General features: G+C 43.8%; 1 protein-coding gene across 2 annotated transcripts in view; it reads right to left on the bottom strand.

Moving 5' to 3' along the window:
* The window catches only part of GNA11 (G protein subunit alpha 11), an 86949-nt gene that overhangs the window by 39888 nt on the left and 32200 nt on the right, over nucleotides 1-14861 (bottom strand). The window contains exon 1 of one of the 2 annotated variants that reach the window (XM_068271256.1): nucleotides 13581-13661. The exons of the other annotated variant lie outside the window; for it this stretch is intronic. The gene's annotated coding sequence lies outside the window, so the exon portion shown is untranslated. Of the gene's footprint in view, nucleotides 1-13580; nucleotides 13662-14861 lie in introns of those variants that run through there. 2 annotated transcript variants of the gene reach the window in all.

The following is a 14861-nucleotide window of genomic DNA, read 5'->3' as shown; positions in this document are numbered from 1 at the left end:
TTATTGATCTGGCATATGGTACAGCACCACTTAAGATGCTGGCCCCAAATAAAGCATATACAGGTAGTCCCAGGTTAACGAACGAGATAGGGACCGTTCTTAACCTGAATCTGTTCTCAAGTCAGAACAGTGTGCCATCTCTGTCCCCTGTACCTCCTCTGTGTCCCCCTCTGTGTCACCTCTGCCCTTTGTACCTGCTTATACAAGTTTAAAAGCCATTTTTTATTTTTTTTTAAATCTTTTCTCAAATACCAGTCCAATTTTGAAAAAAAAAAAAAAAAAAAGTTTTGACTTGTTCCCATGGAAACACAGAATCAATGCAGTTTGTATCGGCGGGTCGTTCGTAAGTTGGGCAGCCGCAACTCAGGGACTACCTGTGAAGTATGCCAATTTAAACACATGTACAATGAAAGGGTTGAAAAGGTTTATAGCTCAGTGTGTTCAGATTCAGTAGGCTCCCTGACTAACATCTTTCCTGCACAGAACACAGTAAATATCTAGCTGGTGGTTTGATGCATGAGCATATGCACAAACACTTAATCATTTTTTGTAGCTGTTATACAGTTGCTTTGGGATATGAAAGCAAGATTTTGACACTGAATATGATTGCTATCAGGACTGTGGCATTGAGTCGAAGAGTTGCAGCAATTTTGGGCGAGTTGGAGTAATTTTTGGGTAGTTGGGAGTCGGAGGTAACAAACTGAGGAGTCTGATGATTTTTGTACCCACTCCACAGCCCTGCAAGGGCTGTAGAGTCGAAGAGTCAGAGCAATTTTGGGTACCTGGAGTCGGTGGTTTTTATAAGAAGAGGAGTCTGAGTTGGATGATTTTTGTACCAACTCGACAGCCCTGATCGCTATTAGACAACAAATGTTAACCTGAATATGATGGGGACCGAATTAAATTTTTTTCTGAAAAGAAAGAACATATTCACACATTTTGTTCAAATTTGCAAATGTATCTAGCTGTAAGATCATCAGGGCACTCATGGCGGCGGAACGTTGAGACCTGGGCTGAGGCGCAAGCTTCCAGGTCTCGGCAGGCCGCTGACGTTACTGGAGCACAGCCTGGTGCTCAGCTCCCATTGGATAGGCGCGGAGCGCACTCTCAGTACACGCTCCCCTGCTGTAGTGTGTGTGTGTGTGTGTGTGTGTGTGTGTGTGTGTGTGTGTGTGTGTGTGTGTGTGTGTGTGTGATCAGCTGACCTGCTGACACGCTGGTATGCCATTGGTTATTTTTTATTCTTTTGCTTTCTGATTGGTTAGTCCTCGTATTTAACTCAGGTGAGCGCCCCCAGTTATCACCCATGATAGCATTTAGCTTTTGGCTTGTTGCTGGGTATGTGCTCACAAACTATTTGATTCCCTGTTGCTGACTGCCTTGTATCCTGATCATGCTCTATTGGATTATCGGTTGCCGACTCTGCTTTGTATCCTGACCACGCTCTATTGGATTACCCATTGCAGACTCTGCTATTGTACCTGGACTTTGCCAGTTTGCCACCTGGATCGACCTCTGCCTGGATAAGGACTTGAATGAAAGCTGCCTGGACTGACATCTGGCTAGTACAGACCACACTATCTCTTAAAGAGACACTGAAGCGAAAAAAAAATTATGATATTATGATTTGTATGTGTAGCACAGCTAAGAAATAAAACATTAAGATCAAATACATCAGTGTAATTGTTTCCAGTACAGGAAGAGTCAAGAAACTCCAGTTATCTCTATGCAAAAAAGCCATTAATCTCTACGACTTTCAAAGTCGTGGAGAGGGCTGTCTTCTGACTTTCATTATCTCAACTGTAAGTAAACAGTTTTCTTTTTATCTGCCAGAGGAGAGGTCATTCGTTCACAGACTGCTCTGAAAGAATCATTTTGAATGCAGAGTGTTGTGTAATCTGCACATATTATAGAATGGTGCAATGTTAGAAAACACACTATATACCTGAAAATAAAAAAATATGAGAATATTTTCTTTGCTGCTAATCTTCTAGTAATTATTCATAGTACACAACCAATTCATTATATCATATTTTTTTTCGCTTCAGTGTCTCTTTAAGTCCCTGAACTGCATAACCATTCTACCTGCTTGCAGTCATCTGACTTCTCTGGATTGCCTCATCCTCCAGGCCTCAGGTGAAAATTACACATGTGAACATTGTGCCTTGTATTATTACTATTGGTTCTGTTTGGTGGATACTGTCTTTCATGCTACATCTACCTGCAGGGTTATTGTAGTTCTGTGTGAGGCTGGGCATACACGGTGACATAGTGCGGCAGAATCGAGCCAGTGGCTCGATGCCGGCGCGTCACCGCTCATCCGCACAGATCGATTCGCGCTCGTCCCCGCTGGCGCTTCCTTATCAGCGCTTCGTTTTCTGCATTGTCCGCCCGCGGGGATCAAGCGCGGTATCGATCAGCCGCGGTGATCGGACACGTCGGATAGTATCAATCGAGCCACCAGCGGTTCGATAGATAAGAACTATCGCGCCGTGTATACCCAGCATTAGGTAGGAGTTTTGTGCAGGTGTTACGGGCTGGGCTACAGGTCAGTCATATGAGCATACAGCCTGACCTATAGTCATTGACCAGACAAGCCTGACACTAGCATATGGCAACTTCCTTTGTTTTACATTTCACATGTAGAGCCACATATGCCTTTGCAGAGAATAAGGGCTAGTTCACATGTATAAAGCGCTTAACGAACATCTATTATTCCCTTTTACTCATAAACAGAGAAAGCCTTACTAGGCATTTATAAGCATGTTAAATTTGAGCCAAGGGCTGTCACCAGCTCACAAACACATAGGCTACATACACACTTGAGATAAAAGTCTTTGGAAAAGGCAAGATCACAGACCAATTTTACCCCATTCCATGTAGTATGAGAGCCATACTCTACACCAGGGGTCCCCAACCACCGGTCCGCGGCCCACTGCTAGTCCGTGGGACGTTTGCAGTTGGGCCGCGGGACTGTCCTCTTGATGCCCCTCCCCACGGCCGGCGCTGTTACCTTAGCCGGCGGCCGCTTCCTCTTATATTCCCGTCTCCTCCTGCCCGTGTAACGGAATCACAGCAGCGCGCCCCGTGGCTGGTGTGATGAGGCAGGAAGCAGGAGAGAGCGGTTCCCATAGTAAAAGCGATACACATCGCCGCTACCATGCTTCCTGCCTCATCACAGCGCCTATGCTGGGTCACTACCCACCCATACTGGGGTGCTATACTGGGGCACTATACTACCTACCCATACTGGGCACTATACTAGCTATACTGGGGCACTACCTACCCATACTGGGCACTATACTAGCTATACTGGGGCACTACCTACCCATACTGGGACTATACTAGCTATACCAGGGCACGATGCTAGCTTTACTGGGGTAACTATACTAGCCATACTTGGGCAACTAAACACCCTATACTGGGGCAACTATGCTAGCTATGCCGCCGCACCCCAGACCCCCACCTGTAACCTGCTGCGCACGACACTGTCCACTAGGACCCCCCCCCCGGAGAAAACTTGTCAGAAAGTGGTCCCTGGGCCGGAAAAGGTTGGGGACCCCTGCTCTACACAGTCTATTTTATTGAGCTGAACTCCCCATCAGATAAAAATCTTTGCAAGATGCTGCACACAAAGATGCTGTACACATTCAACATATCAGTATCTGCAAAAGATCAGTTCCTGAAAAAGATCCATTCTTGCAAAATGCATTCATAGTCTATGATATCTGCAGATCCTCATACACACCTTGTTTAACAGTCGAAAGCTCGAAAGATTTTGATCTGATGGGGAGTTTAGCTCAAAAGAATAGACTGTGTAGGTATGGCTCTCATACTACATGGAATGGGGTAAAATTAGTCTGTGATCTTGCCTTTTCCAAAAGACTTTTATCTCAAGCGTGTATGTAGCCTTATTCTTCACAAGTGTTAGCTACAGGATTAAATAGACTTCCATACATCTGTCCACGTGGGCCAAAAAAAAAAAGTTAAAGTACAAATGTGCAGTATATATAAATAAGTACAGGCTTTAATGTCTATTTCCCTCCTAGATTTCTACTAATGTGCAATACCCAAAGGGTGTAACAAAAAAAAAAAAAAAAAAAACCCATCCAGTCTGTTATCCGGTTTAAAAGAAAAGGTTGTCAGAGCTACACTGTGCCTGCTGCTGGGAGAACAACAAATAAAATGTATTGGGTTGCTGGGCACCAGCATTAGCTGAGCTCCCAGCAACAAATGCTAAATCAACAGCTCTTTAACTTGCACCAAGAGCCAAAAACATTGACTTTCAACCAGCTGTTTTAAAACTACAACAGAGAACACCTTTGTGTGCTGGCATCAGAGTTACAATCATTTATATCATTACGGTACTATACGAAAGTCCAAGCTCTCATTTTTAATGAAATAAAGTTTGAAAAGAGGGTTATCCCATTTTTAATAAAACACACAATTAGCTATGCACAAAGCTTTTTCCATTACAAATCAATTTGTGAAAAATTAGATGTAGGCAGAGGTTACTACTTGTGGTGGGTATTATGGTGGCCATACATGGTACAATAAAAACTTTCGATTATCCCATTTATTCGATCTAAATGATCGAATGAAAGTTGAACATATTTTATTTTTTCGATAAAGAAATTTGAACGTTTATCCCTTTTTTTTTGAGAAAAATCAGATCGTACATGCTGGAAAAATATTTATATTCGATCTAACGGAATAATCGAACTAAATGATCTAATCGAAAAAAAATGAAAAATTGTACCATGTATGGCCACCTTTAGTTCTGTTGTGGAGGACTACATGGAAATCTAATTACTGGTAACTGGTATAAAACTTCAGTTTGTCCTCCACAACAGGGCGACAGGAGATTTTACATATTTTCTTCACTCAGGGCAGGACCTCTGACAGAGGTGCTTGGTTCTTCTGCTAACCCTATATGCTATATACTATATGATATATACTCAGTTATTACCTGATAAAGGGGTATCAAACCTGCGAAAAGCGTTGCACTTTTGGAGTATTGTGAATGAATTGTTCACTATAAACTAACAACTTTTGGTGTCTTCTTGAAGGAGGCAAGTCCACCACTACCTCCTTTTTAAACTGTTTTCAAACCAGGGCTGTGGAGTTGGTACAAAAATCATCCAACTGACTCCTCAGTTTATGAAACTGCCGACTGACTCCAGGTACCCAAAATTGTTCAGACTCCTCAGCCCTGTTTTAAACTTTTTTTATACTACGTTGGTGCCTCTGTTATACATCCTAGAATACTGTTAGGACTGGTTTGACCCATCCAGTTAATGTGGATTAAGAAGCTAACTTTTGCGGGCACCCCATAACTGAATAAGTACACTTGTTTATCTACAAGGTTTTACCTCTGTCTAAATACTCTAAAGCTGGTATACACTGGTTGATGTGGCCAACAGAATGATCCCTCACAGATCATTATCTGATCAGTGAAGGATCTGATTGAATCCCTCCACACACTGTACACCGATTTTTCAATAGATTTCAGCATGAAATCTATTGAAAGTGTGTGTGCACTGCCTTCCTTGGTCCCCAGGTGTTCCAGCAGAGCTACTCACCTGTCTGCCAGTGCTTTCCCCATTTGTCTTCTCTCCACGGTCATTGCTGCTCCCTGTCCCTTCACTTCTGGGGAGTTGTGTGTCCAGTGACTTGATGCTAGTGGCACTGTGGCATTTACCTTATGTGACCACTAGAGGCAGCTAAGCATTGTGCCTCTAGTTTTTGTCACGTGATACAAAGCTCTCCGGGAGTGAAGCGAGAGAGAGAGAGGAGTGGCAGAGAAGACAGATCTACTTGTAAAAGACCTAGAATATTTGCAAAGGATTTCAGCTGGAGAGATTAAAATAATTAAAATTAGAAGGAAAAAAAAAAAAAAGGGCTTATTCAGCCAGTATGAGGCAAACTACTAGAGAATCACCTCTGGATATCTCATGGGAGCTTGTAAAAAGAACCCCTGGAGCTCTGTGTAAGTGGTGGAAATATCTACTAATGGTACAGTCCACTACATCAAATTTTCCTTTACAGTTGAGGGATCAGACACCATCCCCTTTTAAAGTTATTACTCTTGAAAATAAATAAAATAAAATCAACCAACAAGTCTTAAGGCCCATACACACGTCTGATTTTTGCGAACGGACGGGTCGTTTGAACGTTCCGTCGTTCAGTCGTCCGCACGCCAAATCGGGAGTGTACAGACTGTTTGTGTGATAAGACTGAGTTTGAGCGATCCGCTGGGCGGATCGCTCAAACTCCGTCTTATCACGCGAACAACAGGCTGTACACACGCCCGATTTGGCATGCGGACGACTGAACAACGGGACGTTCAAACGACCAGTCGTTCGCAAAAATCAGACGTGTGTATGGGCCTTTATCCTATAAGAGTTCAACTTCGCTAGGGAGATAGACTCCTTACCCTTGTCTGCTTACATAAGAGATCGCCGAACAGATCTCAGTCAAAACAAGATGATTTCTGTTTCATAGTTTGTTATCCAAAAGGCATAAGGGCATTTCAAATGTCAAAAGGCACCCTGTGATTTGAAGAAAAAAAGTCAGAAAAAAAAAAACCGGAAAAACGGAAACCAAAGAGTTTGAATTTGCTTAGACAGAAAATGGGCTCCCAACCTCCTGCACCTGTATCAGTGGTGATCACATGTTGGTTTGTTAAAGAGTAACTGTCAGGCTGCAAAAGCTAATTTAAACCTCTATTCTCCTGTGTTAAACAGTTTAGAAGGAAGCCAAAAAGGCAATACTGAAGTAAAAAAATCTCTCTTACTTTTAATGTGTGCTTATCAGCAAAGCTGTTAGACCCAAGCTCTCAAAAGGACGAAAGGCCGCATACCATACGGCAAAGCATTCTGGGGCTGCTTGGGTCCTCCCCTCGGCTGCTAGTGAGAAAGTACAGGCTCATGTTACAACAGCGTAGCAGTGAAAAATCTCCGGGCAGAGTACACTGCAGGAGTCAGCTATTGTTCCTAGCCACATGGCTAATCAATATTCACTGCACAGTAGTGTAATTCATTACGGATCTTTTGTGCGAGTGAATCATCAGGAAGCAGGCAGTGAATTGGACCATGCCTTGTAAGGGTTTTTTCGCCTTCCTCTGGATCAACAGGGATATGTGAGGGAGCGGGCTGGTGTTGTACTTTATACTGGTTGAACTCGATGGACGTATGTCTTTTTTCAACCAAAATAACTATGTAACTATGTAACTATGACGACACATTTGGCTTCATAGGAGACAGACAAACATGGAACCTGCCATGAGCTGTCAGGAGCATCATTCTCTGCAAATACTATATAAAAATTCTGTGAAATACAAACGTGGACAGTGAAATGCATATGTAATGTAAGTACAGCCAATCTTTAGCTACAGATATACAGGATCTTCTCAAAAAATTAGCATATTGTGATAAAGTTCATTATTTTCTGTAATGTACTGATAAACATTAGACTTTCATATATTTTAGATTCAAATACACACAACTGAAGTAGTTCAAGCCTTTTATTGTTTTAATATTGATGATTTGGGCATACAGCTCATGAAAACCCAAATTTCCTATCTCAAAAAATTAGCATATTTCATCCGACCAATAAAAGGTGTTTTTAAAACAAAAAAAGTCAACCTTCAAATAATTATGTTCAGTTATGCACTCAATACTTGGTCGGGAATCCTTTTGCAGAAATGACTGCTTCAATGCGGCGTGGCATGGAGGCAATCAGCCTGTGGCACTGCTCAGGTGTTATGGAGGCCCAGGATGCTTCAATAGCGGCCTTAAGCTCATCCAGAGTGTTGGGTCTTGCGTCTCTCAACTTTCTCTTCACAATATCCCACAGATTCTCTATGGGGTTCAGGTCAGGAGAGTTGGCAGGCCAATGGAGCACAGTAATACCATGGTCAGTAAACCATTTACCAGTGGTTTTGGCACTGTGAGCAGGTGCCAGGTCGTGCTGAATAATGAAATCATCTCCATAAAGCTTTTCACCAGATGGAAGCATGAACCCACTTTTGAACCAGAAACAGCGGCAAAAGCGCCTGACCTGGTCTACAGAGGAGCAGGACTGGGCTGTTGCTCAGTGGTCCAAAGTACTTTTTTCGGATGAAAGCAACTTTCACATGTCATTCGGAAATCAAGGTGCCAGAGTCTGGAGGAAGGCTGGGGAGAGGGAAATGCCAAAATGCCTGAAGTCCAGTGTCAAGTACCCACAGTCAGTGATGGTCTGGGGTGCCATGTCAGCTGCTGGTGTTGGTCCACTGTGTTTTATCAAGGGCAGGGTCAATGCAGCTAGCTATCAGGAGATTTTGGAGCACTTCATGCTTCCATCTGCTAAAAAGCTTTATGGAGATGAAGATTTCATTTTTCAGCACGACCTGGCACCTGCTCACAGTGCCAAAACCACTGGTAAATGGTTTACTGACCATGGTATTACTGTGCCTGCCAACTCTCCTGACCTGAACCCCATAGAGAATATGTGGGATATTGTGAAGAGAAAGTTGAGAGATGCAAAACACAACACTCTGGATGAGCTTAAGGCCGCTATCGAAGCATCCTGGGCCTCCATAACACCTGAGCAGACCAAGTATTGAGTGCATAACTGAACATAATTTGAAGGTTGACTTTTTTTTGTCTTAAAAACAATTTTTATTGGTCGGATGAAATATGCTAATTTTTTGAGATCGGAATTTTGGGTTTTCGTGTGCTGTATGCCCAAATCATCAATATTAAAACAAAAGGCTTGAACTACTTCGGTTGTGTGTATTTGAATCTAAAATATATGAAAGTCTAATGTTTATCAGTACATTACAGAAAATAATGAACTTTATCACAATATGCTAATTTTTTGAGAAGATCCTGTATGTGTTTTTTTTCTCTGAGACCCTATACCTAACAGCTCCTCTTTAAATACCAGGACATACTTTGATACAAGTTATGCGGAATCAACCAACCAATTGAGACTAGTGTTACTGGATCTGATATATAAAATGGCTCTTATGAGTTCTAACCACTAATCCACTGTAATGGGAGACCTAAACGCAAAAAAAATATGCATCTGGCTTGTGTCCATTTCAGAATGTGGTGCAAGACAAAGACTTTGCTAGAAGGAATAGATTATTTGATGGACACCATTCGTGCTTCCAAATAATTGTGAATCCTCTGAATCAAAGTCTGACAGCCCCAAAAAAAGAAAAAAAGACTCCTGTTCTAATAGGGTAGTCATGGCCTTCTGGACTTGAGTCTGAAGATCACCTTGCTCTACACAGCATTTAGAAAGTCAGTTCTGATACAGGAATTGGACTCGTAAGTCTTAGGGCTCGTTCCCACTGTTGCGACGCGATTTCGGCCGCATTCCGACGCTTGTAAAAACGCATGCGGATCAGTTTCCGCATGCGTTTTTACCCGCGATTTCGCATGCGATTTCGCATGGCAGGGTGCCATGCGAAATTAACCATGACACTGCCAGGGCTAAATAAAATTGAAAAAGGTGCGAAATCGCACGCGAAATCGCGGGTAAAAACGCATGTAACAAACGCATGCGTTTTTACTATTAAATACATTAGCGGCGATTCGCACGGATTCCCGACGCAGGCGAAATCGTTGGCTCTTTTGTGCGTTTTTTTCACGCTAAAAAAACGCACCTCAACAACGCTACAGTGGAAACAGGCCCATCCACTTGCATTACATGTGCGGATCTGCATGCGTTGGACGCATGCAGATTCGCGATAGTGGGAACGAGCCCTTAAAAAAGCCAAAAACCTCTGCTATCTTGGTGAAAATCACCAGAGCTGCTACAAATGGGTATAGAACTGAAGATGAGAAAAACAAGAAAACAGGGCTCAGAGAAATCATAATTCAGGTGAATGGAGATGTGGTAAAAAGGGAATCAGTCAGATGCAGGGTCACGAGGAAACAACCCTTCTCCAGAAAGGACAGGTTAGAGGTTAGGATGATTTAAATCATGTAAAACATCTATTTTTAGAAAACCTTAAAGAGAACCCGAAGTGAGGTTTAATTATATTAGTGGGGCACAGACAGGGCCGGCGCTGCCATAGAGGCAAAGGGGGAGATTGCCCCATGGCCCCAGAGCTTGTAGGGGCCCCCAGTGGCTACATGAGGGAAATTTTTTCAAAAAGACCTTATAGTTTTTGAGAAAATCGATTTTAAAGTTTCAAAGGAAAAAAAGTATACTTTTAAATGCGGTAAATGTCACTTTTAGTAGCAAACCTAACGGTAGTGTAATTTTACAGGCATCAAAAGAAAGAGCAATAAATTTCCTGATGGGCTTTCCTAGGGGGTCCATATGCATCCGCAGCGCTTTGGTCAGGGATTGCAATACAGCCGCAATATGGCTGTATGAAGATCCCTGGCATTTTTTCCTATTTTCCCAATTTTTTTTTATGTTTAGAGTGTGGGAATTTTTTTTTTTTTAATTATGTGGGGTCCCCCCCTCCTGAAACTTTTTAACCCCTTGTCCCCCATGCAGGCTGGGGTAGCCAGAATGTGGAGCTCCGACCGATTGGGGCTTCACACCCTGACTATACCAGCTGCAAAAAAGGTCCCTTAATGCAGATTTGTTTCGGGGTATCTGTTGGGGGGGGGGGGGGGGGCCCAGGTTTAATTTGCCCTGGGGCCCCATTGTTGCTTAAACCAGCCTTGGGCACAGAGGCTGGTTGTGCACACTATCACCAGCCTCTGTTGCCCTATGGTGTGCCCCCAGGACCCCCCCTGCGATCTGCTGTCCCCCCCCGCCGTGCTAGCGACACGCAGCGTGTCGCCAGCACGTTTCCCTATGCGTGTCTGTCAGCGCCGCTCCCCCGCCTCCTCTGTATCGGCGCTACCCGCCCGCGTCCCTTCCCTCAAATCAGCGGGAGGGAAGGGACGCGGGCGGGTAGCGCCGATACAGAGGAGGCAGGGGAGCGGCGCTAACAGACACCGCATAGGTAAACATTGTGCTGCCGACACGCTGCTTGTCGCTAGCACGGCGGAGGGGACAGCAGATCGCAGGGGGGTCCTGGGGGCACACCATAGGGCAACAGAGGCTGGTGATAGTGTGCACAACCAGCCTCTGTGACCCACTAATATAATTATATCCCACCTCGGGTTCTCTTTAATGATAAGCCTGAGCCTGACTAAATGTACCCATACACTGTACATTTTTTCCCCCCCAGTAATGGTGCCCGTACAATTTTTTCATTTTTTTCTATTAGATAATTTCTTTCAATAATTCCATTAGATCGAATATAGAAAAAAATGCCAAAATGTCCGATCGGATTTTTATTGAAAAAAAACTGGATAAACTTTTTTCTTCATCAAGAAAAACAAAAGAATTTTTAGACTTCCATTTAATTCGATCATTTTGGTCCACTAAACAGGAAAATCAAACTTTTTATTGTATAGTGCATGGGTACAGTTACACAGACATCCCCCAAAAAATTAAATCTAATCATAAATTGAAGTGATCGATATTACGATTGATATCAAGGGCTAAAATCGGTCAGAAGATTGATGCACAATGTTGGTCTTGATTTAGGCTAGTTGCACACCAGGACGTTGCGTTTAGGGGACGTTATAGGGCACATAACGTGCCCCTAACGGAACGCCTGGTGCTCTCTGGCGTGGACGTCAGAGTGAGCTGCGTTGTGCAGCTCACTCTGGCGCCCGTGATGCGTACTCTTGGATGCATGCGGCATCACGTGGTCCCGCCCGGCCAATCGCCGCACATAGCGGCCGCTCCAGGAAGTAAACCCTGCACGTCACTGAGTGCAGTGAATATTAATTAGCCATGTGCCCGGCCGCTCTCCCCTCCTCCCCAACATGACTGAGCATGTGCAAACAGTCTAACGCGGCTTAGCCGCGTAGAACGCACAGCATGCAGCACTTTGCTGCGTTACAATGTAACGCAACGTGGGCAGTGTGAACAGCCCACTTGTGTTACATTGCTGTGCGTTGGGGGAGCGTTACAGGCTGCACTAACGTGCGCCTGTAACGTCCCTGTGTGCAAGAAGCTTTAATCATAAAACGATGATATTGATCCTCATACCCATCACAAACAAAACTGAATGATAACTGAATAGTGTATGGCCAGCTTCATAAAGATAAAATGTGAAGAAAGTTTTCTTGAGTCATCTATGAGATAAAGGTAATTCGATATATTGAAATGTCTGCCACTGCAGTGTGTTTTTGGAGACAGTTTTGCCTTGTTCAGCCAGGCTTTTTTCCAGCGTACATAATAATACTTCATGTTCGCTTCTGGATTACTTCAGGACAAGCCCTTGCTTTAAGAAAATGTAGCTCGTTTTAGTTTGGTCACACCTGATTCTGGAGGTGAAGAGAAAAAGCACTAGACACCTTTCTGCTATTACTAGCATAACTACTAAATTATCCAGTGATCCTGTCAGCAGCACAATAAAAAACAACAACACAAAAATACCCAAAACATTTCATATACACCCATGCAATAAACTTCACTGGTCAACATGTTCTGAGGTGTAAAACTTTTAAAAGGAAAAACTATGCAACATTTCTTGCAATTACCAAATGTAACTCTCCAGTGGGAAACATACATATACAATGCTTATTCACAAACATTTTAATTGGGAGAAAAAAAAATATATAAAAATGTGACGCAGTTTGATCTTTTCAGCCAATTAAGGCCCCTCAACATTTGTATAAACATTTCCTGCAGAAATTTCCAACTTTCTGGAAAAGATAATGCGCAATAAAAACATAACACAACATACATAAACAAATCTTCTTGATCTTCCAGGGACCTCTCCTGCCATCAGGGCTGTGGAGTCGGTACAAAAATCCACCGACTCCGACTCCTAATTTGCATATTACAATCTTGTTGATTGAAAGTATGTAACATGAAATTCGTCTCTTAACTGCCAACGCTTAGGAATTTAAAAAAAAACAACTGAAGTGAGAGAGATATGTAGACTACCATATTTATTCCCTTAACCACCCTGGCGTTCTATTAAGATCGCCAGGGCGGCTGCGGGAGGGTTTTTTTTAAATTAAAAAAAAACTATTTCATGCAGCCAACTGAAAGTTGGCTGCATGAAAGCCCACTAGAGGGCGCTCCGGAGGCGTTCTTCCGATCGCCTCCGGCGCCCAGAATAAACAAGGAAGGCCGCAATGAGCGGCCTTCCTTGTTTTGCTTAGATCGTCGCCATAGCGACGAGCGGAGTGACGTCATGGACGTCAGCCGACGTCCTGACGTCAGCCGCCTCCGATCCAGCCCTTAGCGCTGGCCGGAACTTTTTGTTCCGGCTACGCTGGGCTCAGGCGGCTGGGGGGACCCTCTTTCGCCGCTGCTCGCGGTGAATCGCGGCAGAGCGGCGGCGATCGGGCAGCACACGCGGCTGGCAAAGTGCCGGCTGCGTGTGCTGCTCTTTATTTGAACAAAATCGGCCCAGCAGGGCCTGAGCGGCAGCCATCGGCGGTGATGGACGAGCTGAGCTCGTCCATACCGCTAAGATGGTTAAAGAGAACCTGTACTGAGTAAAAATATTTAAAATAAACACATGAGGTAACTTCAAATGAACATTACATAGTTACCTTGCCATCAGTTCCTCTCAGAAGCTCACCATTTTCTTCTGACAATAATCCCTTCCAGTTCTGACAATATTTTGTCAGATCTGAAATATATCAGTTGCTGTCAGTAAAATATCAGTTGCTGTCAGTTATAGCTGAGAGGAAAACTGATGTACCAGGTAATGTCCATGTTTCCCTATGGCTCAAGTGGGCGATGTTACAGTTTAAAGGGGAACTTCAGCCTAAACAAACATACTGTCATCAAGTTACATTAGTTATGTTAATTAGAATAGATAGGGTGGGTAAGAGATTATATTACCTGTTTTAAAAGAACAGGCAAATGTTTGTGATTCATGGGGGCAGCCATCTTTTTGGTTGAAAGGAGGTGACAGGGAGCAGGAGACACAGTTCCAACTATCCTGTGTCCTGATTACCCCTCCCGGCTGCACACGCTAGGCTTCAAATATATTCAAAATGTAAAAAAAAAAAAAAAAACCACAGTGAACAAATAGGACACAGGACAGAAGAAAGACACTGAGGAGTAGACTACATGGAAGGTAAGTATGACTTGTGTATGCTTATTTTGACTTTTAGTTCAGTTCTTCTTTAAGACTAAAACTAGTCCTTGGCAAGAGTACTTGTAAAATGTACAGACCGGAACAAAGAACATCTATCAGGCCCTAGGCAATGTGACTGTGGGTACATGTAAAAGTGATGTGCAGGTACTCTGCAGGAGAATGAGGCGATTCTTCCTCTATTACATATTCTTCATGTACAATCTGAACCAGGTTTATGGGTGATACAACACCTCTGTTCAATGTGCACAACATTCTCAGTGGATTCCCTGCAGCTCTGTGGGGAGTGCATATGTAGAGTATAGTACTACTGTGTAACAGAGTAAACCTGAGACAGATGAAATTAAAGTTTTATACATACCTGGGCCTTCCTCCAGCCCCCTTCAGGCTAATCAGTCCCTCGCTGTCCTCCTCCGCCACCTGGATCTTCTGCTAGGAGTCCAGGTTCTTGAGCCAGTCTGGCATAGTGCACATGCACACACTCCGCCGCTGGGAGCGTATTACACCTGCGCAGCACGATTGTGCAGGTGCAGAATGTTCCTGGCTGTGGGAGTGGCACGTGGCCGGACTGTGATGACTGGCTGAATTACCTGGACTCATAGTAGAAGATCAAGGTGGTGGAGGAGGACAGCGAGGGACTGATTGGCCTGAAGGGGGGCTGGAGGAAGCCCCAGGTATGTCTAAAACTTTTTTTTTTTTTCATCCATCTCAGGTACCCTTTAACCACTTG

Source organism: Hyperolius riggenbachi, chromosome 1, assembly GCF_040937935.1.
Source record: "Hyperolius riggenbachi isolate aHypRig1 chromosome 1, aHypRig1.pri, whole genome shotgun sequence".
NCBI classification, from domain to species: Eukaryota; Metazoa; Chordata; class Amphibia; order Anura; family Hyperoliidae; genus Hyperolius; species Hyperolius riggenbachi.
This window is presented reverse-complemented; position numbering and strand designations above follow the sequence as displayed.